Source organism: Phocoena phocoena, chromosome 4 (assembly GCF_963924675.1).
Source record: "Phocoena phocoena chromosome 4, mPhoPho1.1, whole genome shotgun sequence".
Lineage (NCBI taxonomy): Eukaryota > Metazoa > Chordata > Mammalia > Artiodactyla > Phocoenidae > Phocoena > Phocoena phocoena.
The window spans coordinates 60,379,515-60,402,073 of NC_089222.1; the positions used below are offsets into that span (position 1 = coordinate 60,379,515).

At 37.8% G+C, this 22,559-nt stretch overlaps 1 pseudogene; it reads left to right on the forward strand.

The window, feature by feature from the left end:
* The first annotated feature begins 21,096 nt into the window (after positions 1 to 21,096).
* Positions 21,097 to 22,344, forward strand: LOC136122774 (actin-related protein 10 pseudogene; annotated as a pseudogene).
* Positions 22,345 to 22,559: the final 215 nt, after the last annotated feature.

A 22,559-nucleotide genomic window follows, 5' to 3' on the forward strand; every position in this document is an offset into this window, starting at 1 on the left:
GGTAGCACTATATGAGACAGTATGGCATATAGTTAATGGGTATCTGAATTTGAGTTAGATATGAATTCCAGCTGCTGATTTTAGGCAGATTACTTCTCCTCACTGAGTCTCAGTCTCCTCATCTGGGAAGAGCTACCTCAAAGGAGTATGAGGACTAAAACACCTCACACAGTTCTGAGAACATATTAGGCTTTGACAAATTACCCATCAATTTATTGTTTTCATAATCATTTTTCCCTGATGGAGGGGGAAGACTGAGGAAAGAGGAGAATGTTCTTAGGAACTAAAAATGCACTCATTTCCTTTCCTCAGAATGTTTCACCCACTTTTTTTCTCTATCTCCCTGATCCCAGGGTTGCCCCAATCCTATATATAGGGGAGGATTCACCTCACCTTCCATCTTGGGCCCTTTGTCATGCTCCCAAAGTCCAAGCATATGGTGATTAGAAGAAACACTGAAGTGGGCTCCAGTGACTTGGGTACTGGTTCCAGCCACTAATTTGTAACACTGGTCTGTCATTGCCCCTGTGAAGAGTTTGGAGGAGATCAGAGTTTCCTAAACTCCAGTTTTGACCAGTCTAAGATGAAATGAAAAAAATAAAGACAAATTTTATGTAGCTATAATATTTAATCTATTTATGTTTATATCTATCTTTATATTGCTATAAATTTATAACTGTCCTTGCTTAGGAGAGGCTGTCCTTGATACTGAGATGATGCTCTTCTTCCTCTTTTGTTTCCAAATGCCTGTTCATTTATGGGATCACAGCTAAATAGATGGTACATTTTATGTTACTTCCTCACTTGGCAAAATAAAAAGCTGGCAACCCTCCATCTTTCTCCTTAAAAATTGTAAAAGCTAAAAGTCTCGACCTTTTGAATTAGTTAATTCTAAGGATATTTTTCAATCTGACATTCCATTATTCTCATTAGAATTCACCAAAACGATAGATCCTTAAGTGGTTCTTTGGTTTAAGGATTAGAGAGGCAGCTCTCTTATAAACTCAATGAAATCTGCACTTCTTCAGGTTTTGTCCACAGATGTCTTTGCTTCACTAATATGAAGCCATAGAATGCTTTTATTTTAAGACTTTATTTTTTAGAGCAGTTTTAAGTTTACGACAAAATTAAGAGGGAGGTAGAGAGATTTCCCATACATGCGTAGCCACCTCCATTATCAACATCACTCACCAGAAGGGGACATTTTTTTACCAAGGGTGAACCTACATTGACATATCACAATTACCCAAAGTCCACATTTTACCTTAGGGCCCACTTTTGTTGTACATTCTGAGTTTGAACAAATGTATAATGACATATATCCATCACTATCGTATTATACAGAGTATTTTCATTAAACTAAAAACCCTCTGTGTTCTGCCTATTTATCTCCTCCTCCTCCTCCTCTGTCAACCACTAATCATTTTACTGTCTCCATAGCTTTACCATTTCCAGAACATCATATAGTTGGAATCATACAGTATGTAGCCTTTTCAGATTGGCTTCTCTCAATTAGTAATATGCATTTAACTTTCCTCCATGTCTTTTCATGGCTTGATAGTATATTTCTTTTTAGCACTGAATAATATTCCATTGTATGCATGTACCACAATTTATCCATTCACCTGCTGAAGGACATCTTAGTTGCTTCCAGGTTTTGGCAATTATGAATAAATCTGCTATAAACATCTGTGTGCAGGTTTTTGTGTGGACATAAGTTTTCAGCTCTTTTGTGTAAATACCAAGGAGCGCAATTGCTGAATTGTATGCTATGAGTATGTTGAGCTTTGTAAGAAACTGCCAAACTGTCTTCCAAGGTAGCTGTACCATTTTGCAATCCCACTAGCAAAGTGTAAGTGTTCCTGTTGCTCTACCTCCACCAGCATTTGGTGTTGTCAGTGTTTTGGATTTTTACCATTCTAAAAAGTGTGTAGTGATATCTTATTGTTTTAATTTCATTTTCCTGATGACATATGCTGTGGAGCATCTTTTCATATGCTTATTTGCCATCTATACGTCTGCTCTGGTGAAGTATCTGTTAAGATCTTGGCCTGTTTTTTAGTTGAATTGTTTTCTTATTGTTGAGTTTTAAGAGTTCATTGTATATTTTGGATAACAGTCCTTTATCAGATGTGTTTTTGTAAATATTTTCTCCCAGTCTGTGGCTTGTCTTCTAATTCTCTTGATATTGCTTTCACAGAGCAGAAGTTTTTAATTTTAATGAAGTCCAGCTTATCAATTATTTCTTTCATGGATCATTCCTTTGGTGTTGTATCTAAAAAGGCGTCATGATAACCAAAGTCATCTAAGTTTTCTCCTATGTTATCTACTAGGAATTTTATAGTTTTGCATTTTATATTTAGGTCTATGATCTGTTTGAGTTAATTTTTGTTAAGGGTGTAAGGTCTGTGTTTAGCTGCATTTTTGTTTTTGCACGTACATGTCCAGTTGTTCCAGCACCATTTGCTGAAGAGATTAACTTGCTCCATTGTATTGCCTTTGCTTCTTTGTCAAAGAACAACTGACCATCTTTATGGGGGTCTATTTCTGGGTTATCTGTTCTATTGATCCAGTTGTCTATTCTTTCGCCAATACCACAATATTTTAATTACTGTAGCTTCATAGTAAGTCCTAAAGTTGGGTAACATCAGTCCTCCGACTTTGTTTTTCTCCTTCAATACTGTATTGGCTATTCTGAGTCTTTTGCCTCTCCATATAAACTTTAGAATCAGTTTGTCAATATCCAAAAAAAAATAAATTGCTGGTATTTTCATTGGGTTTGCATTGTATCTATAGATCAAGAACTGATATCTTGACAATATTGAGTCTTCTTGTCCATGAACAGGGACTATCTCTCCATTTATTTAGTTCTCCTTTGATTTCACTTATCAGAGTTTTGTAGTTTTCCTCATATAGATTTCACACATTTTTGTTCATGGTAAACTTTTGAGGAAGATAAACTTTCTTTTTGCAAGTTGGGTTCTTTGCATATCCTAGTAAGTATGAGATATGTGTTAGGTTAGAGAGGGAAGCCCATTATCTAGAATTTTGTAAACAGGAAGAAAAGTATACATCATCAGTTATTGAATTTTTAATTTTCTCCACACAATGCATAATACCAGAGAATTTTCTTTCGCAGCACTTATGATAAATGGAATTATCCCTTTATTAGTTGTGTGGATATGGGGTTACCTTGCTAGATTTTAAGCTACATGAGGGCAAGGATGATGTTGTTATATTCACCGTGGTGTGGCTGGCATATAGTGCATACTCTGCAAATGTGAATAAAAGTGATATGTGCCATAAGAGAGGGGGAGGATCTCAAGTTCTATAGCGAGATCAGAGAAAACCTTTCAAAAAGTGGCAGGTAAAGTAGCTTTAAATGGTGGCCGATATTTTAGCATACAAATATGAAAGATTACATGGTGCTCAGTATAATTGTAGAATTGAGAACACTTTAGTGTATACTAGTCCTTTAAATATCGGAAATCTCCTTATAAGGCAGCTTCTAAATAATCTTTTTTTAAAAACTAGAATCAATAAGATCAGTTTACTCTAAAGTCTGTCTAGGGAAAGGGAAGTTTTCTCCATATGAAGGGTAACATATAGGAAGGGCTGCGAAGTCTTTAGCCACTGAAGGTTGTAAAGAATTAAGCATTATTCCAAAAATCTTGTCTTAAAAGACCAGCAAGCACAATCTCATTTTGATAAAGAGACTGAGCAAGAGAAGAATTTAAATAAGAGATAAGAACCTCTGTTTCCATCTACCTGCAAAGTAATTGATGAAGCAGCAAACTTAGAGACAAATTGTAGGCACGAGACAGCATGCCATGTGGAAAGAGGTTTGGTATTAAACAGATTTTGGCTTTACCTTCAGCTTTACCACGAACTAGCTGGTAACTTGGGACATACTAGATAAACTTACTAAATCTCAGTTTCTCCTTTAGTAACATGAAGATAATATTCTGTAGGATTTTTATTATAAATAAATTAAAATAATATATGTAAAAGGGACTAGGACAGAATTTAAAACATAGTAGGTATTCAGGAAACACTTCTCTCCACCCTTTCTTTGTCTATTTTGTCTGCTTTAGGTCTTGAGCTTTGCTTTTTTCCAAGAAGTTACCTATTCCTTGGTACCACATAAGCTCTTTGTGTATCCCAAAAATTGGAAGCAAATATATAAATAGAATAACAATCCAATGAGTCTAATAGTAACATCAAATTAATCTACAGTATCAAGCCTTGAAAATTAGTTTGGAATATTCACTTCTGTAAAATGCTTAAAACAATTTATCCATTTAGTCTGCCTTCTATGTTCTTTTATCAAATTAAAAGGGAATTAGAGGTCAAGTTTATAGCTCATATATAGATTACTGTATATCAAATTCTCTATTCAGAGTTGATAAGTTCAGCCAGGTCATAGAGTGATGGAAGAGACCTTGCTGTGGGGGTGACTGGAAGGACTATGGAAGTTAAATGGGACAGGAGCCAAACCATTTATCACTAGGTGCTGAGAAGCAGCGCGTGACACTGTTCAGACTGCTGAGTTTATAGTCAGAAGAATTCTGCTTGAGCCCTTGGTCTCATGCTTATTAGCTTGGTCATCCTGAATAGGACCCACCTGAGCTCCCAAAAGAAAAATCTGGTTCTTGGATAGTGCTGACCCAAAGTAAATGCTTGGTCGATGTTTGTTGAATGAATAAATGTCACAGAAACTGACATTAATACTTAGTTTCCATGTATTTGTGCTGTGGTCCTTTATCGCTTCCCTTAAGCCCACAGACTATGTAAAATCAAACTTAGTTAAGTTAGTCCCCCCTATTTAGCCAGAAATATGTGTGTGCCTGTTATGCAATGAAAGTAGCTGGCCTAGAAGACTTGTCATCTTTAATGTTCCTTCATCATACAGTCCCTCCATGGATTCATATATCACCTGTCAGGTAATCTTCTAGAGAAGCCTGACTATAGCAGTTTGTTCTGTGGTTTGGATGATGAATGAGATGGGTTAGATAATTTAATTCACTATATGGCACCTAAATGTTAAAGCTGAAGAAAAAGAATGTCTGACAAATTGTTTGTTGTCATTAGGTTTATTTCTCATATACCTTAGTTGGTTTCCCCCACCTCACTTATTGTCCAACACACAAAGCTAACTATTATAAAGAAGACAGTACTTAATGGATGCTAGACAAATGATAGTTGAAGCTGTCTGTTGCGTTACCCAATAAGTGAGAGCCAAATTATAATGTCATTAGATGGGATGCCTCAAGTTATTATAAAGTTGTGCTTCCCACAATTCCTTCCTTTATCCTCAGCATGGTTCTTCCTGGCATCTGTTTTCACTCATCAGCTTCATCGTTTTCATAACAGCTGAGATCAAGCTTTGAATCTTCTGTTACACCAATGGTTAAATGCCCCCAACCAATACCTAAAAACATATATTTGGGGTCATACAATCATAAACTTTAAAAAACACTGTAGTTCACAGGGAGGTTGGATGTATATAACTATGGGTCCCCACTTACACTATCTCTGGTGCTACTTTCTCCAGGCACACATTCTCTTCTTAGACTGTGCATTCTTATGTTAATTTAACAGCCAGTTTTTGGAATATTGACACTCAGTTAATAACTGAAGAATAAGTGAATGAATGAATGAAAGTACATTCAAAAGTACAGATAGAAGCATACTAAATGCATGTTAGTGTAAAATATTTTGCTAATAAGTTGACTACAGAGAAAATGAATTCCACTTCTAGCACAGGGAAGTTAGGATTCCTTGGCATTTTTGTTTGCAGCAAACCAATTATCTTGATTATTTTTTAAAAATAGCTTCATGATTTCAGTTATTTTCTCAGACCTAAACAATACCTGGCAAAGAGAGCTGTGGATTTATTTGTGTATTTGAACTACAAAAGAGTAAGCTTCATTCTTTTTTGGTATTAAGTAGAGCACCCAGCTGACTTAATCATTTGACTTAATGACAATACATAGTATTTAATGTAATAATGACTGTTACCCTGTCTTCTTAAATAGAGTTCAGAAAATGTAGTAAGTAGCACATTTGAAGTGTTATCTTGCCATTTCACTGATATGGAAGCTCTGAAATTAGATGTATCTGTGTTCATATCCTGGTTTTACCAATTACAGACTGTGAGATAAACTACTTCAACTGTGTGCCTCAGTTTCTCCATCTTTTAAATCAGAATAAAAATAGTTTCATCGGAGAATTGTTATGAAATTTAGAACAGTCTGGCACTTAGTAAGGGTTCAACAGTGTTAGCTAATACTGTAGGATTGACATTAGTCTTAGTCTTGTTATTTTCATAAGTGATAAAGCAGAAAGGATTAAAGGCTGCCAGTCTCCTTTGCACATCTGTCTTTAGGCCCAGCCTGGCCCTTAAACTAATACTGTTCAGAAGAAATATAATGAGAGCTGCATGTATAATTTAAAATTTTCAGTAGTAGCATTAAAAAAGCTAAAAAGAAACAGGTGCAATTAATTTTAATGCTTCTTTTAACCACATATATCTAAAATATTATTATTAACATGTAATCAATATAAAAAATAATGAGATGTCTTATGTTCTTTTTTTCCTACTGAAGCTTCAAAATCTGGTGTATATTATACACTTGTACCACATCTCAATATGAGAGCTAACTTTTGATTAGAAAGACTTGATTTAGATTACATAAACTGACAATTGAAAAAGCAAACTCACATATCCATTGTTCCAAACATATTTAAAAGCTTTCTATTAAATTTAGTTTTTAAATTTAAATTTAATTTAAAACTCAGTTCCTCTGTCTCACTAGCCACATTTCAAGTTCTCAGTGGCTTCATATGGCTAATGCCTCCCAAGTTAGCAAAGTTCTCAGCAATCTCAAGATGGACATACCCAAGATCCTGCCACCCTACCCATTATGAAGCTGAACTGCATTTCCAACTCCAGTGTTGGGAGCAGGATGGGACCAAAAGAAGAGGCTGAGTCCATGTGACATCCCAAACCTGCTCTAAAAGAGAAGATACAATAGTGAGGTTGGTAGTTAGGGGGTAAGTGACCCAAAGGGTATCGATAGAAACAGAAACTTTGGCCACTCATGATCATGCAGACTGCTTGGTTCTCTCTGTGTCCTTGTCTGCACTACCCACGCTTTCTGGTTTTTAATGGGCCTATTGACCTGTGACTAGAACTCTCAGGCAGGTATCACAAAGCATATCAACACAGTTCTTTAGTAGTGGCCAATAAATATACATATTCAGCTTTGAGGTTGAGTTCCTCAGAACCGAGGTTCTCTGAATCAGTGGGTTTACTTGTTGGTTTATTTTTATTATATATGTTTCACTAAAAAAAATCTTACCTGACTACAACATAAAGCTTTTTTTTTTTTTTTTTTAAAAATAGATTTACCACCAAGTTCACTTATTCCTTCAGGGACTGTTTAGTAAGTACCTACTTTGTTGCAGGCTCTCTGTTAAGTACTGAGAACATAACAGTGAACTGTAATAGACAAGCGTATGTCTTCATATAGCAGTATCTGGTGAGGTTACAGATTAGTAAATAGACAACTGCATCTCGAGGTGACACATCTTGGCAATAAGGGCAATAGAGGGTTACAGGAGCAAAGAGGAGAGGGGGCTAAGCCTGAAGCAAGGCATTGGGGTGGGGGTATCAGAAAAGACTTTGGGGAGGAAATGATATCTAAATGGAGACAGGAAGAATGATGAAGAATTATTCAGGGAAGAAAATGTCAGGAAAAAAGGAATCGAATGTGGAAAGGCCTTGGGAAAAGGGAAAGAGAGGAATGTGCAAGGAAAATTCAGTGTGACTGAAATATCAGGATCAGGGCTGAGTCAGATTAGGCTGGGGAGGTTAGCAGTAGTCAGATTATCCAGAGGCCGGCAAGCACAATGGAGAGCTGGAGAATAACATAATCAAATTTGCATTTAAGAACCATCAGTCTGGCTGTGATGTGAAGATGGAGGTGAACAGGACAAGAGGCAAAGGGGCTTGGTTAGAGACCATCACACAGTAATGTAGGGCAAGAGATAAGGCTGGTCTGGATCAGTGCTTTAGCAGTGGGGATGGAGAGAAGTGGATGCACTGGAGAGAGATTTGGGAGGTAGAATTCACAGGATTCAGTAATAGATGAAGGGAGGTACAACAGAGTCAAGAACTGTGCCCAAGTTTCTGACTTGGTAGTATTTCCATTCATTGGGTCACGGGGAAAGAATATTGAATGGTTTGGGGACAGTTCAGGTTTAGGCATGTTAAAATGAGATATCTTTAAGGTAAACTAGTACTAATTTTCAGTTGGCGGGTATAGCTGCAGGTTTAAAGCTGAGGTAAGAAATCAGACTGAAATGGGATTCTTGGGATTAGCATGTAGGGAGTAACTGAAACTGGTAACATTTGAGGACACCTAAGGAGACTGTATAGAAGAGGAAGAGATCAAAGGCCAGGATAAATCCCTATGGAGTGCCAACCTTAATGGGACTGACAGAGGAAGCCAAGTATGAAGAGGAGATGGGTAGCCAAATAGGTAGGTGGATATCAAGAACATAGCGTGTTGAGAAAGTAAAAGGACAAAAGTATTTCAAGAACAAAAGAGTGCTTCATGGTGGCAGCAGTAACAAGATTGTTGGTGACCTTGGTGAAGTCAATTTCAGGGGTGTGGTGGGGACAGAAAGCAGAATGCAGTGGGCTGATGAGAAAGTAGGATATGAGAAGAGTTGCATTCTTTGGCTTCTTGCCTAAATTTCTCATCTTAATTTTTGACAAAAATGCAGTGTAGGAAAGGAGACTATTGTTTCCTATGCACATGGCCAGAGCACCTCATAGTATCACATTTCTGACCTCAGTACTCCAATCTAGAGCAGTATTAGCAATCGCTCTGAGGTAGAGGTGCCAAGCCTTTGCGTAGTCATTCTCTTATAAACAAACTGGAAGTGGAGAGATACGAAGACTGATAATCTAGGTTCTTAGAAACCCCAGACCAGGAATGGAGAGTAGAAATGCTCAGTAGGGAAGTTCCAAGTATTCACCCCCTCTCCTCACACTCCCTCCTTCCCGCTTTTGTGCTCTCCTTTTATTTTTCTTTATAAAATTCCCCGTTAAAATGCAAGGTCTTTGAAAGTTCTTAGCACCTCAGTTAAAAGTTAAGTTTTATCAGCGTGATTGGGAGGTGGAATAGAGACTGAGGAGGAAAGGACAAGTGCAGAAGCAAATAGCTACAAAACCTGACTTTTGTTTACCTCACAATTTTTACTTAGTGCCGGCTGCCTTCCAGCCTCACTGCAATACCTGTCATACTCACTGAAAGTCACATGAGAGCCATTTCGGTCACATACTAAGTTACCCCCAGTTGCCATCCTGTGGACAGCATAAGTTTTGAAAGTACCAATCTGATGAATAGACACATTACAGGGATCATTCCTAAAAGACAATGTTTAATAATGGCAGATCTAGAAAAAACCTTGAGGTGCAGTGACCATCTTTTTAAAACCACAATTCACCCGGAAGTGGATGGATGGATAGATGGATGGATGGATGGATGATGGATGGATGGATGGATGGTGAGAAGAAGGAAGGAAGGAAAGAAAGAAGGGCCTCGGAAGAGGTCCTGTGGTTATTGTCATTATTGTTAACCTTGTTTTAACATTAGAACATATTACATGCCATTCACTACATTTATGGTGGGAAAAGCACAGGTTTTGGAATAAGATGACTATTACCTTCTGACTTGTATTCTTAGGGAATTCACTTTCCTTTTCTGAGCCTCATTATCTCATCTATCAAGTGGTATTATACTACACACATTATGGGGATGTTATAAGCATAAAAAATCTTTTACATAAGAGATCATGTATGTAAATTATGATACACTCTACATACATTAGTTATTATTCTGCATCTGCATACACTTTATCTTCCTAGAGGGAGGATTGACTGGATATAACCTATTGTGAACAAGTGTGGGAACTTTTAATACACTAATAGCCTTAGGCCTCAAATCCTGGAGAGCTTATTAGTGCTCATTAGTGCCCATGTAGTAAGTCCTCACTGACTCTTTTGAGCGTTTTGTATGCTGTAATACTCTTTTCATACTGTTTTCAGTTATTTTCCCCATACACTTCCCTCCAAAGTGCCCACTTTTCTCTCTTGTAAGCTCTTTCCTCCATGCTTAGCTCTTCCACTTGATAAAGTAAATAATTTTACCCACTCCCACCCACTGGCATACTTTTAATCGCTGCTAATACTTAGGCATAGTTTTATACTTTTACTTCCTCTATAACAAACCTACTCCAAGTGCTAATTAGGACCAACCTGAGCATACGTCAGCAGCCCTTTAACTGTTCTTTTTGAAACAGTTCCAGTCAGTCCTTGTAAATGAACTTTAGAAAAGAACTCAAATTAATTTGCTTCTCAATGTCCTATGGTTCAAACATTGGATTTCCTTTTTCCCATAGTGACTTCTGGTTAGCAATCAAAGAGCTGCTTTTCTGCATTATGATTTTAACTCAACTTCCTGGGAGTGGAAAGATTCAATCATTTCTTTAAAATCCATAATTACTTTTTGTCTTTACATTTTCAACTTCCCCAAAATGCTTTCCCTTCTCCTTGGCTCTATCTCCTGTTCCATTTAGGTTATCCTTTTAGGGTGATATTCCTTATGAAGAGTCTTACTAGAAAGTCGAAGATAGGAACATATCTGTGGGGCTTAAATTGTTCACACGGTCGGGACTGACTACAAAATATGTGGGTCCCAGTACAAAATGAAAATGCAGGGATCTTTGTTTATAAAATACTATTAAGAATTTCAAGACAAGAACAGCATAACATTATGCTGTTATGCTGTGGAGCCTTCCTGAACCAGTGTCCTATGTAACTGGTCACACACCCATGAGGTCCTCCATATAACCATTGTGTGGTGACAGAAATTGATGGTCTTCTTCACTTTACATCTTAATCATGAACTTCACATTTTAAATTAAAAACATGGATCTTGAATTGAGGTGTCGGGGGCAGCACTTCTGCACACATCCCCCAGCAGAGGCATTTGCATAGCCATTTCCCACTAGGAGCCCTGGTCTGAAGGAGCAGCTGTGAGGCCTCTTCACATGGCTCCCTACAAGCAAGTGAAACTAGACTAAGTGCAAAGAAAGAAAAGGACATCAGAGAGTCCAGGAGTCTACATGACCTGGTGGGAACCCTTGCCCAGGAGCTCCCTTGACTTGCATATGTCTGAATGGTGGAGTAGAAGGAGTGTGCTCACTCCCTCTTGCGAGAGCACCGGAATCACAACTAACTCTGAACAATCATCGACAGGAAGACACTGGAACTCACCAAAAAAGATACCCAACATCCAGAGACAAAGGAGAAGCCACAATGCGACAGTAGGAGGGGCGCACTCACAATAAAATCAAATCCCACAACCGCTGGATGGGTAACTCACAAACTGGAGAACACTTATACCACAGAAGTCCAACCACTGGATTGAAGGTTCTGAGCCCCACGTCAGGCTTCCCAACCTGGGAGTCCAACAACGGGAGGAGGAATTCCTAGAGAATCAGACTTTGAAAGCTAGTGGGATTTGATTGCAGGACTTTGACAGGACTGGGGGAAAAAGAGACTCCACTCTTGGAGGGTACACGCAAAGTAGTTTGTGCATTGGGACCCAGGGGAAGGAACAGTGACCCCAGGGGAGACTGAGCCAGACCTACCTGCTTGTTTTGGAGGGTCTCCTGCAGAGGTGGTGGCTGTAGCTCACTGCGGGGACAAGGACACTGGCAGCAGAAGTTCTGGGAAGTACTCCTCGGTGGGAGCCCTCCCAGAGTCCACTGTTAGCCCCACCAAGGAGCCTGTGGGCTCCAGTGCTGGGTTGCCTCAGGCCAAACAACCAACAGCGAGGAAACTCAGCTCACCCATCAGCAGACAAGCAGAGTAAAGTTTTACTGAGCTCTGCCCACCAGAGCAACACCCAGCTGTACCCACCATCAGGAAGTTGCATAAGCCTCTTAGCCTCATTCATCAGAGGGCAGACAGCAGAAGCAAGAACTACAATCCTGCAGCCTGTGGATCAAAGACCACATTCACAGAAAGATAGACAAAATGAAAAGACAGAGGACTATGTACCAGATGAAGGAACAAGATAAAAACCCAGAAAAACAACTAAATGCAGTGGAGATAGGCAACCTTCCAGAAAAAGAAATCAGAGTAATGATACTGAAGATGATCCAGGACCTCGGAAAAACAATAGATACAAAGATTGAGAATATGCAAGAAATGATTAACAAAGACCTAGAAGAATTAAAGAACAAACAAACAGAGATGAACAATAAAATAACGGAAATGAAAAATACACTAGAAGGAATCAATAGCAGAATAACTGAGGCAAAAGAATGGATGAGACACCTGGAAGACAGAATGGTGGAATTCACTGCCGTGGAACAGAATAAAGAAAAAAGAATGAAAAGAAATGAAAATAGCCAAAGAGACCTCTGGGACCACATTAAACATATCAACATTCGCATTATAGGGGTCCCAGAAGGAGAAGAGAGAGAGAAAGGACCCAAGAAAATATTTGAAGAGATTATAGTCGAAAATTTCCCGAATGTGGGAAAGGAAATAGCCACCCAAGTCCAGTAAGTGCAGAGAGTCCCAGGCAGGATAAACCCAAGGAGAAACACTCTGAGACACATAGTAATCAAACTGACAAAAATTAAAGACAAAGAAAAATTATTAAAAGCAACAAGGGAAAAATGACAAATAACATACAAGGGAACTCCCATAAGGTAAACAGCTGATGTCTCAGCAGAAACTCTACAAGCCAGAAGGGAATCGCACAATATATTTAAAGTGATGAAAGGGAAGAACCTACAACGAAGATTACTCTACCCTGCAAGGATCTCATTCAGATTCAACAGAGCAGTCGAAAGCTTTACAGACAAGCAAAAGCTAAGAGAATTCAACACCACCAAACCAGCTCTACCACAAATGCTAAAGGAACTTCTCTAAGTGGGAAACACAAGAGAAGAAAAGGACCTACAAAAACAAATGCAAAACAATTAACAAAATGGTAAAAGGAGCATACATATTGATAATTACCTTAAATGTGAATGGATTAAATGCTCCAACCAAAAGACACAGGCTTGCTGAATGGATACAAAAACAAAACCCATATACATGCTGCTTACAGGAGACCCATTTCAGACCTAGGGACACATACAGACTGAATTTTAGAGAATGGAAAAAGATATTCCATGCAAATATAAATCAGAAGAAAGCTGGAGTAGCAATACTCATATCGGATAAAATAGATTTTAAAATAAAGAATGTTACAAGAGACAAGGAAGGACACTACATAATGATCAAGGGATCAATCCAAGAAGAAGAGATAACAATTATAAATATATATGCACCCAACATAGGAGCACCTCAATACATAAGGCAACTGCTAAGAGCTATAAAAGAGGAAATTGACAGTAACACAATAATAGTGGGGGATTTTAACCCTCACACCAAAGGACAGATCATCCACACAGAAAAAATTATAAGAAAACACAAGCTTTAAATGATACAATAGACCAGATAGATTTAATTGATATTTATAGGGCATTCCATCCAAAAACAGCAGATTACACTTTCTTCTCAAGTGCACATGGAACATTCTCCAGGATAGATCACATCTTGGGTCGCAAATCAAGAAATTGAAATCATAGCAAGCATTTTTTCCAACCACAACACTGTGAGATTAGAAATAAATTACAGGGGAAAAAAGGTAAAAAACACAAACACATGGAGGCTAAACAAAACATTCCTAAATAACCAAGAGATCACTGAAGAAATCAAAGAGGAAATCAGAAAATTCCTAGAGACAAATGACAATGAAAACACAACAATCCAATACCTACGGATGCAGCAAAAGCAGTTCTAAGAGGGAAGTTTATAGCAATACAAGCCCACCTCAAGAAACAAGAAAAGTCTCAAATAAGCCATCTAACCTTACACCTAAAGGAACTACAGAAAGGGAAACAAACAAAACCCCAAAGTTAGTAGAAGGAAAGAAATCATAAAGATCAGAGCAGAAATTAATGAAACAGAAACAAAGAAAACAATAGCAAAGATCAATAAAACTAAAAGCTGGTTCTTTGAGAAGATAAACAAAATTGATAAATCATTAGCCAGACTCATCAAGAAAAAGAGGGAGAAGACTCAAATCAATAAAATTAGAAATGAAAAAGGAGAAGTTTCAATGGACACCACAGAAATACTAAGCATCCTAAGAGACTACTACAAGCAACTCTATGCCAATAAAATGGACAACCTGGAAGAAATGGACAAATTCTTAGAAAAGTATAACCTTCCAAGACTGAACCAGAAAGAAATAAAAAGCATGAACAGACCAATCACAAGTACTGAAATTGAAACTGTGATTAAAAATCTTCCAACAAACAAAAGTCCAGGACCGGCTGGCGTCACAGGTGAATTCTATCAAACATTTAGAGAAGAGCTAACACCCATCCTTCTCAAACTCTTCCAAAAATTGCAGCGGAAAGAACACTCCCAAACTCATTCTACGAGGCCACCATCCCCCTGATACCAAAAGCAGACAAAGATACTACAAGAAAACAGAATTACAGACCAATATCACTGATGAATATAGATGCAAAAATCATCAACAAAATACTAGCAAGCAGAATCCAACAACACATTAAAAGGATCATACACCATGATCAAGTGGGATTTATCCCAGGGATGCAAGGATTCTTCAATATATGCAAATCAATGTGATACACCATATTAACAAATTGAAGGAGAAAAACCATATGATCATCTCAATAGATGCAGAAAAACCTTTTGACAAAATTCAACACCCATTTATGATAAAAACTCTCCAGAAAGTGGGCATAGAGGGAATCTACCTCAATATAGTGAAGGCCATATATGCCAAACCCACAGCAAACATCATTCTCAATGGTGAAAAACTGAAAGCATTTCCTCTAAGATCAGGAAAAGGACAAGGATGTTCACTCTCACCACTATTATTCAACATAGATTTGGAAATCCTAGCCACGGCAATCAGAGAAGAAAAAGAAATAAAAGGAATACAAAGTGGAAAAGAAGTAAAACTGTCACTGTTTGCAGATGGCATGATACTATATATAGAGAAGCCTGAAGATGCCACCAGAAAACTACTAGAGCTAATCAGTGAATTTGGTAAGGTTGCAGGATACAAAACTAATGCACAGAAATCACTTGCATTCTTATAAACTAACAACGAAATATCAGAAAGAGAAATTAAGGAAACAATCGCATTCACCATTACAACAAAAAGAATAAAATACCTAGGAATAAACCTACCTAAAGAGGTAAAAATCTGTACTCAGAAAACTATAAGACACTGTTGAAAGAAATCAAAGATGACACAAACAGATGGAGAGATATATCATGTTCTTGGATTGGAAGAATCAATATTGTGAAAATGACTATACTACCCATAGCAATCAACAGATTCAACACAAGCCCTATCAAATTACCAGTGACATTTTTTACAGAGCTAGAACAAAAAATCTTAAAATTTGTATAGAGACACAAACGACCCCAAATAGCCAAAGCAGTCTTGAGAGAAAAAAGTGGAGCTGGACGAATCAGACTCCCTGACTTCAGAGTATACTACAAAGCTACAGTAATCAAGACAGTATGGTACTGGCACAAAAACAGAAATATAGATCAATGGAACATAGAAAGCCAAGAGATAAACCCATGCGCCTATGGTCAACTAATCTATGACAAAGGAGGCAAGGATGTACAATGGAGAAAAGACAGCCTCTTCAATAAGTGGTGCTGGGAAAACTGGACAGCTAAATGTAAAAGAATGAAATTAGAACACTTCCTTACACCATACGCAAAAATAAACTCAAAATGGATTAGAGACCTAAATGTAAGAGCAGACACTATAAAACTCTTAGAGGAAAACATAGGAAGAACACTCTTGGACATAAATCACAGCAGGATCTTTTTTGATCCACCTCCTAGAGTAATGGAAATAGAAACAAAAATAAACAAATGGGACTTAATGAAACTTAAAAGCTTTTGCAAAGCAAAAGAAACTACAAACAAGATGAAAAGACAACCCTTAGAATAGGAGAAAATATTTGCAAACGAATCAATGGACAAAGGATTAATCTCCAAAATATATAAACAGCTCATGCAGCTCAAAATTAAAAAAACAAACAACCCAATCAAAAATTGGGCAGAAGGCCTTAATATACATTTCTCCAAAGAAGACATACAGATGGCCAAGAAGCACATGAAAAGCTGCTCACCATCACTAATTATTAGAGAAATGCAAATCAAAACTACAATGAGGTATCACCTCACACTGGTTAGAATGGGCATCAGCAGAAAATCTACAAACAACAAATGCTGGAGAGGGTGTGGAGAAAAGGGAACCCTCTTGCACTGTTGGTGGGAATGTAGATTGATACAGCCAGTATGGAGAACAGTATGGATGTTCCTTAAAAAACTAAAATTAGAATTACAATATGACCCAGCAATCCTCCTACTGGGCATATACCCAGAGACAACCATAATTCAAAAAGACACATGCACCCTATGTTCACTGCAGCACTGTTTACAGTAGCCAGGTCATGGAAGCAACCTAAATACCCATCGACAGACGAATGGATAAAGAAGAAGTGGTACATATATACAATGGACTATTACTCACCCATAAAAAGGAACAAAACTGAGTCATTTGTAGAGATGTGAATGGATCTAGAGACTGTCATACAGAGTGAAGTAAGTCAGAAAGAGAAAAACAAATGTATATTAACGCATATATGTGGAATCTAGAAAAATGGTACAGATGAACCTGTTTGCAAGGAAGAAATAGAGACACAGATGTAGAGAACAAATGTATGGACACCAAGGGGAGAAAGTGGCGGGGTGGTGGTGGTTGTGTGATGAATTGGGAGATTGGGATTGACATGTATACACTAATGCGTATAAAATAGTTAACTAATAAGAACATGCTGTTTAAAAAATAAATAAATAAAATTCAAAAAAATAATAAAATAAATACGTGCTTTTGATCATGTCTGTAATAAGTTCCTATTAGATATGAAACTCTTAATCTATTTGGCAACTTTTAGTAACTCAGTTATTTTACTTTTATGTGAATTTTCTGACACCCTTTATTTTAGTCAATGCCTACCTTAGCCTTGGGTTGTAAGACTAATTTGGGCATTTCAGGGAAATTGAAATCTCAAATAGTCATACTTTAATGATGGCATTAAACCAGAAATTGCATTTATTGCAGTTTCATTTGTTAACACAAGTACATTTGTAGTGTTGAGAGCTTTTAAAGTCCAAAAACACTAGAGAGGCATAAACATGAAAGAGTATGCAGTCTGGTAAAACCCTGGAAGTATCTCATGCATGTTTGGGGGCAATCTGTGGTGTCTCAATTGATTGTAAAATATATTTAATGCTAAATTTGATGGCATCGTTACAGTGCCTTGTGTTCTTAACATGCATATTTTTAGACCTTCTCCTCCTCCACCTGGGCTAGCCACCACTTATCCCTGCAGGAAGCTGAGTTTCTACACTTATCTGCTAGGCTAGGGGAGAGCGAGTGGTATTGATTTTGCTGTATGTGGCCTATTATCTTGACCTTTATGATGGATCCAGCGGTGGCGGGATCAGGAAGCCAAGTCTCCCTCCTGTTTACATCTCCTTCGAGGGAGCGTAGCACATTGCAGTCATGTCAGTTTGTGGTCTTATTTTTCACTCCCCAGCAATGCACATCTTGAGACACTGTGATTAGCATCCCCAATTCCTAAAAATTGACTTGCCTTGTTATAACTAGGGAGCTATTGCCTAAAAATACTTCACCTACTGTTCAGAAGGGTATTATTTTAGTGCCCTGGGGATAGGAAAAGTTTTCAACACACCAGTGCATGGATTAGTTTTATTTTAAAGTATTTGAAGTGTTTTCGATACCTTAGCTAAGAATGATCCAAGTTCAGTGGCCTACCAAGAGTCTTTAAAAATGTGCTCCGAGTCCTTACCTGACAACCATGTATAAAAATGCCTGCATTCTGTTAGCATATTTGGACATCAAGACCTACCTCCTCTATATGTCAGAGAAATTAAGGCACCTTCTGCATCAACCAAACACAAAGGGTGATTTCGTTGGGATAAATAGCTTTCTCTTTGAATAGGACTTCTGACTGAATCATCTAATCATATGTCTATTGAATAGCATGTGCACTTTTCCTTTTTTCATATCCCTGTCCACTGAGCAGATAAAGGCATTTCTCTTTTTATTAATTGGGGTATTCATAATTGCCTGTATAATTTTTGAGAGATACAAATTTTGTGATTCACTTAGAGTCAGGTTAAAGTTACATCTCTGTGAGACTAAAAGAGCATCATCAAATGATGCTTCAAATGATCTCTATTCACCAGCTTCATTAACCATTGACTGACTTAGCCAGTCAGATCAGTTTATATGTTCAGACACAGTCTGGGTCAAACAGCTACTGTGAATAGGTTTGTTGTTTTTTTTTTTCAAACCATTGAATTAACTGACTAAACTAACTGGACTTTTCAGTGGTAATCTGGAGACGGTATATTTTCTGTTTCATGTATAATCCTGTGCAAGACACCATACATCCAGAGCATATGAAAAAAGCATGTACTTTTATTTTTTCATGGTTCTTCACCTGGATAGGAAAGGATGACATACTGTCCTGTCCCCTCAGTAGCCACAGCATTGATGAGAGCTGGTATCAGAGAGTTTCCATCCTCATTCATGATTGTGACTCCCCTTTCCAAGTCTCATTTTTCAGAGGGAGAAACTGAGACAACTATACTAATAAGTCAAAGAACTTAGTCAAATAGCTGTTTTGCTTCTGTGGGTTCCTAAGGTATTCTCTGACCTTGTTAATGACTGCTCACAGAGCAGCTGCACGGGTATTCAACCTAATCCAACAGAGTTATTTTGCCAGTTATTGCTTGAATACCAGGCTACTGTCCCGCTGTTGGTACCTACAACTCTTCGTCATTTCGTGTAGAGTTCATCATCTATGTAAAGCTCTTAAATGATACAGTTACAGAAGTCAGGTGTCTAGGGTTTAGCATTTCCAAGTCATAGGTTATTAGTCTTTCTCTATAGACATGTGATTGGTGCGTGTTGGTTAGAGAATAGTGATAAACTAGATAAGACCATGTACTTAAAGTGACAGTTATTGTGATTACATTACTTGGGGTTTGATTGAAGAAGAAACCTCTTAGTAAACCCTGAACTGCTGACAAAAATACAGCAATGAAGTCAAAACACTGGCAGCTCACTGCATAAAAGTAAGTAATAATATACAGCAAGGTTTCTCAGCCTCAGAACTATTGACTTTTTAGAATGGGTCATTCTTTGTTGTGATGGGCGGATCTGTGCAAAGAACATTATGGAATGTTCAGCAGCATCCCCGTTCTCTACCCAATAGATGTCAGTAGTTCACCCTCTCCCAATTGTAACAATTAAAAATGTCTCCAGATGTTGCCAATTGTCTTGTGGGGGCAAAATTATCTTCACTTGAGAACCATTGGTATAGAGCTTTCCAATATGAAAAGCACTTTGATCTTCTCAATAATTCTGTTAGAGATTTTCTTAATCCTTATTTTACAAAAGAGGAAACCGAGGCTCAGAAAAGTAAAGTTACTTGCCTAAAGTCTCACAAGTAGTATGTGATGGAGATTGAATTCAAGCTCAGACAGGTCTTCTGAAGCCATATTGGGTGTTCTCTTTATTACACAAGTAAAAAAAAGATATTGTATCATTCTGAATTGGACTACATCTACTTTCTTCCTCTGTTTCTTCTTCTGTTCTGTTGGGTTTCCTGGGCTTTACATTAATAGAATTGAACCAGAATTATTCTCAATGTCCCAAGGGGAACTTAATGTTCAGTCTTTTAGTAGGACATCAATTTCTCACTTGGTCTTTAGTCCCAGTAGCCCCAGCATTTGATATGTTGACCAGAGTAAATCAGGTTACTGTTGAGAGCTGTACAACTTTTTCTAGAAATCATCTTAGATTTTAGTAAGATGAAGAAACAGTTTTACTTCAGTAAGATTGTAGATCTAGATTTCTCTTCAACTTAAACTTTCTTAATGCTTCAAGTCCACATGAACAATTCACTCTCAAAGGTTGGTTGATTTAAAAATGGATTTTTTTATGTCAAAATTTCTGGCCAGTCAAGAAGAGAAAAAATTTTAAAATATCCTCAGGTGCAAATAAAGAAATCCCTTTAAGAACCAACTTCATACTGGTCTGTGTTGGCACATTGAGACATATTCCATGACGACTGAGTACCAAGGCTAGTATTCAAATGTTTATGCTTCACCAAACTGAAACCTTTCTTACAATACCAGAAACAAAATGCAGCATCTCTTTGTCATCAGACAAAATAATTTAGTCAAATAAATAAATGGTCAGTAGCCTCTAAGATTTGTTTAAGTTCAAAGGTTCATTCATGATAGAACCTGTATTTAGGCCTACAGTACAGCAAGACAACGCTGTAGTAACAGAATTGTGATCTACTCATCGAACATTTCAATAAAGAGACTGAGACTGTTCTGATTTCCTCTGTTAAAAAGGAAGATGGACGATATGAACCTGCTAGTCACACAAAGAAAACATAGAGCTTCTGCTTTCAGATGCTAGTGGCATTTATAAGGCATATAAGGCATACAGAGTAACAGCAGTTTGGTGGTTTCTCAAAATGTTAAACATAGAATTGCTATATGACCCAGCAATTCCCCTCCTGGATATATATATCCAAAAGAACTGAAAACAGCGATTCAAACAAATACTTGTATGCAAAAGTTCATAACAGCATTATTCACAACAGACAAAAGGTGGGAAAAATCCAAGTATCCATCAACAGATGAATGGATAAACAAAATGTGGCATATACAAACAATGGAATATTATTTAGCCGTAAAAAAGAATGATGGGCCCTCCTAGAGCCGAGGGCTGTCGGCAGCCGAGGTCTGTCAGCGCCTGTCTCCTTACCGGCTTGTTTACTACCATGCTGCTGTACGAGGGCCTGGGGACCAGCGGAGAGAAAACGGCGGTCGTGATAGACCTGGGAGAGGCTTTTATTTACCAAGTGTAGATTTGCTGGAGAAACTGGCCCAAGATGCATAATTCCTAGTGTGATAAAAAAAAAAAGCTGGCATGCCTAAGCCTATCAAAGTTGTACAATATAATATCAATACAGAAGAATTATATTCCTACCTAAAGGAATTCATCCACATACTGTATTTCAGGCATCTATAGGTGAATCCCAGAGACCGCAGAGTTGTGGTTATTGAGTCGGTATTATGTCCTTCCCACTTCAGAGAGACACTCACTCGTGTTCTTTTCAAGTATTTTGAGGTTCCATCTGTCTTGCTTGATCCAAGTCATCTAATGGCTCTTTTTAAACTTGGGATAAACTCTGCCATGGTCCTGGATTGTGGATATAGGGAAAGCTTGGTGTTACCTATATATGAAGGAATCCCAGTACTAAATTGTTGGGGAGCACTCCCCCTAGGAGGAAAAGCTCTTCACAGGGAGTTGGAAACTCAACTATTGTTGACACAGGTGCTGCTAAAGAACGGAGCCTTCCCTCTGTGAGGGGTTCAATTCAAGAAGGTATCTTGGAGGACATTAAAGTGCACACTTGCTTTGTTAGTGATCTGAAGCGTGGACTAAAAATCCAAGCAGCAAAATTTAATATTGATGGGAATACTGAGCGTCCCTCACCACCCCCAAATATTGACTACCCATTAGATGGAGAGAAGATTTTACATGTCCTTGGATCAATCAGAGATTTGGTTGTGGAAATCCTTTTTGAGCAAGATAATGAAGAGAAATCAGTTGCCACTTTAATATTGGATTCCCTTATGCAGTGCCCAGTAGACGCTAGGAAGCAACTAGCAGAGAATTTGGTAGTCATAGGTGGCACGTCTGTGTTGCCAGGATTCCTCCACAGACTACTTGCAGAAATAAGGTATTTGGTAGAAAAACCAAAATATAAAAAACACTTAGCACCAAGACATTCTGAATTCATACTCCACCTGCAAAGGCTAATTGTGTAGCCTGCTTGGGAGGAGGTATTTTTGGAGCACTGCAAGACATACTTGGGAGCTGTTCACTCTCAAAGGAGTATTATAACCAGACAGGCCATATACCTGATCGGTGTTCTCTTAATAACCCACCTTTGGAAATGATGTTTGATGTCGGGAAGACTCAACCACCTCTGATGAAGAGAGTAGTTTCCACTGAGAAATGAAAGTTTGATTAAAATTCAACTTTGCTTCATTTCAAACATCTCATCAATTACAAGCAAACTGTACAAAGTATATACAATGGTGTTAGAGACAACTTCAGTAGAAGTGAAAGCATTTCTGTAATTATACTTCACATTAGTATTTAACCATTTTGCCTTTGGTGTAATGGTAGAATGGTAGCTGATGCTTATTGAAATTGGTTGTATTTATATCAATA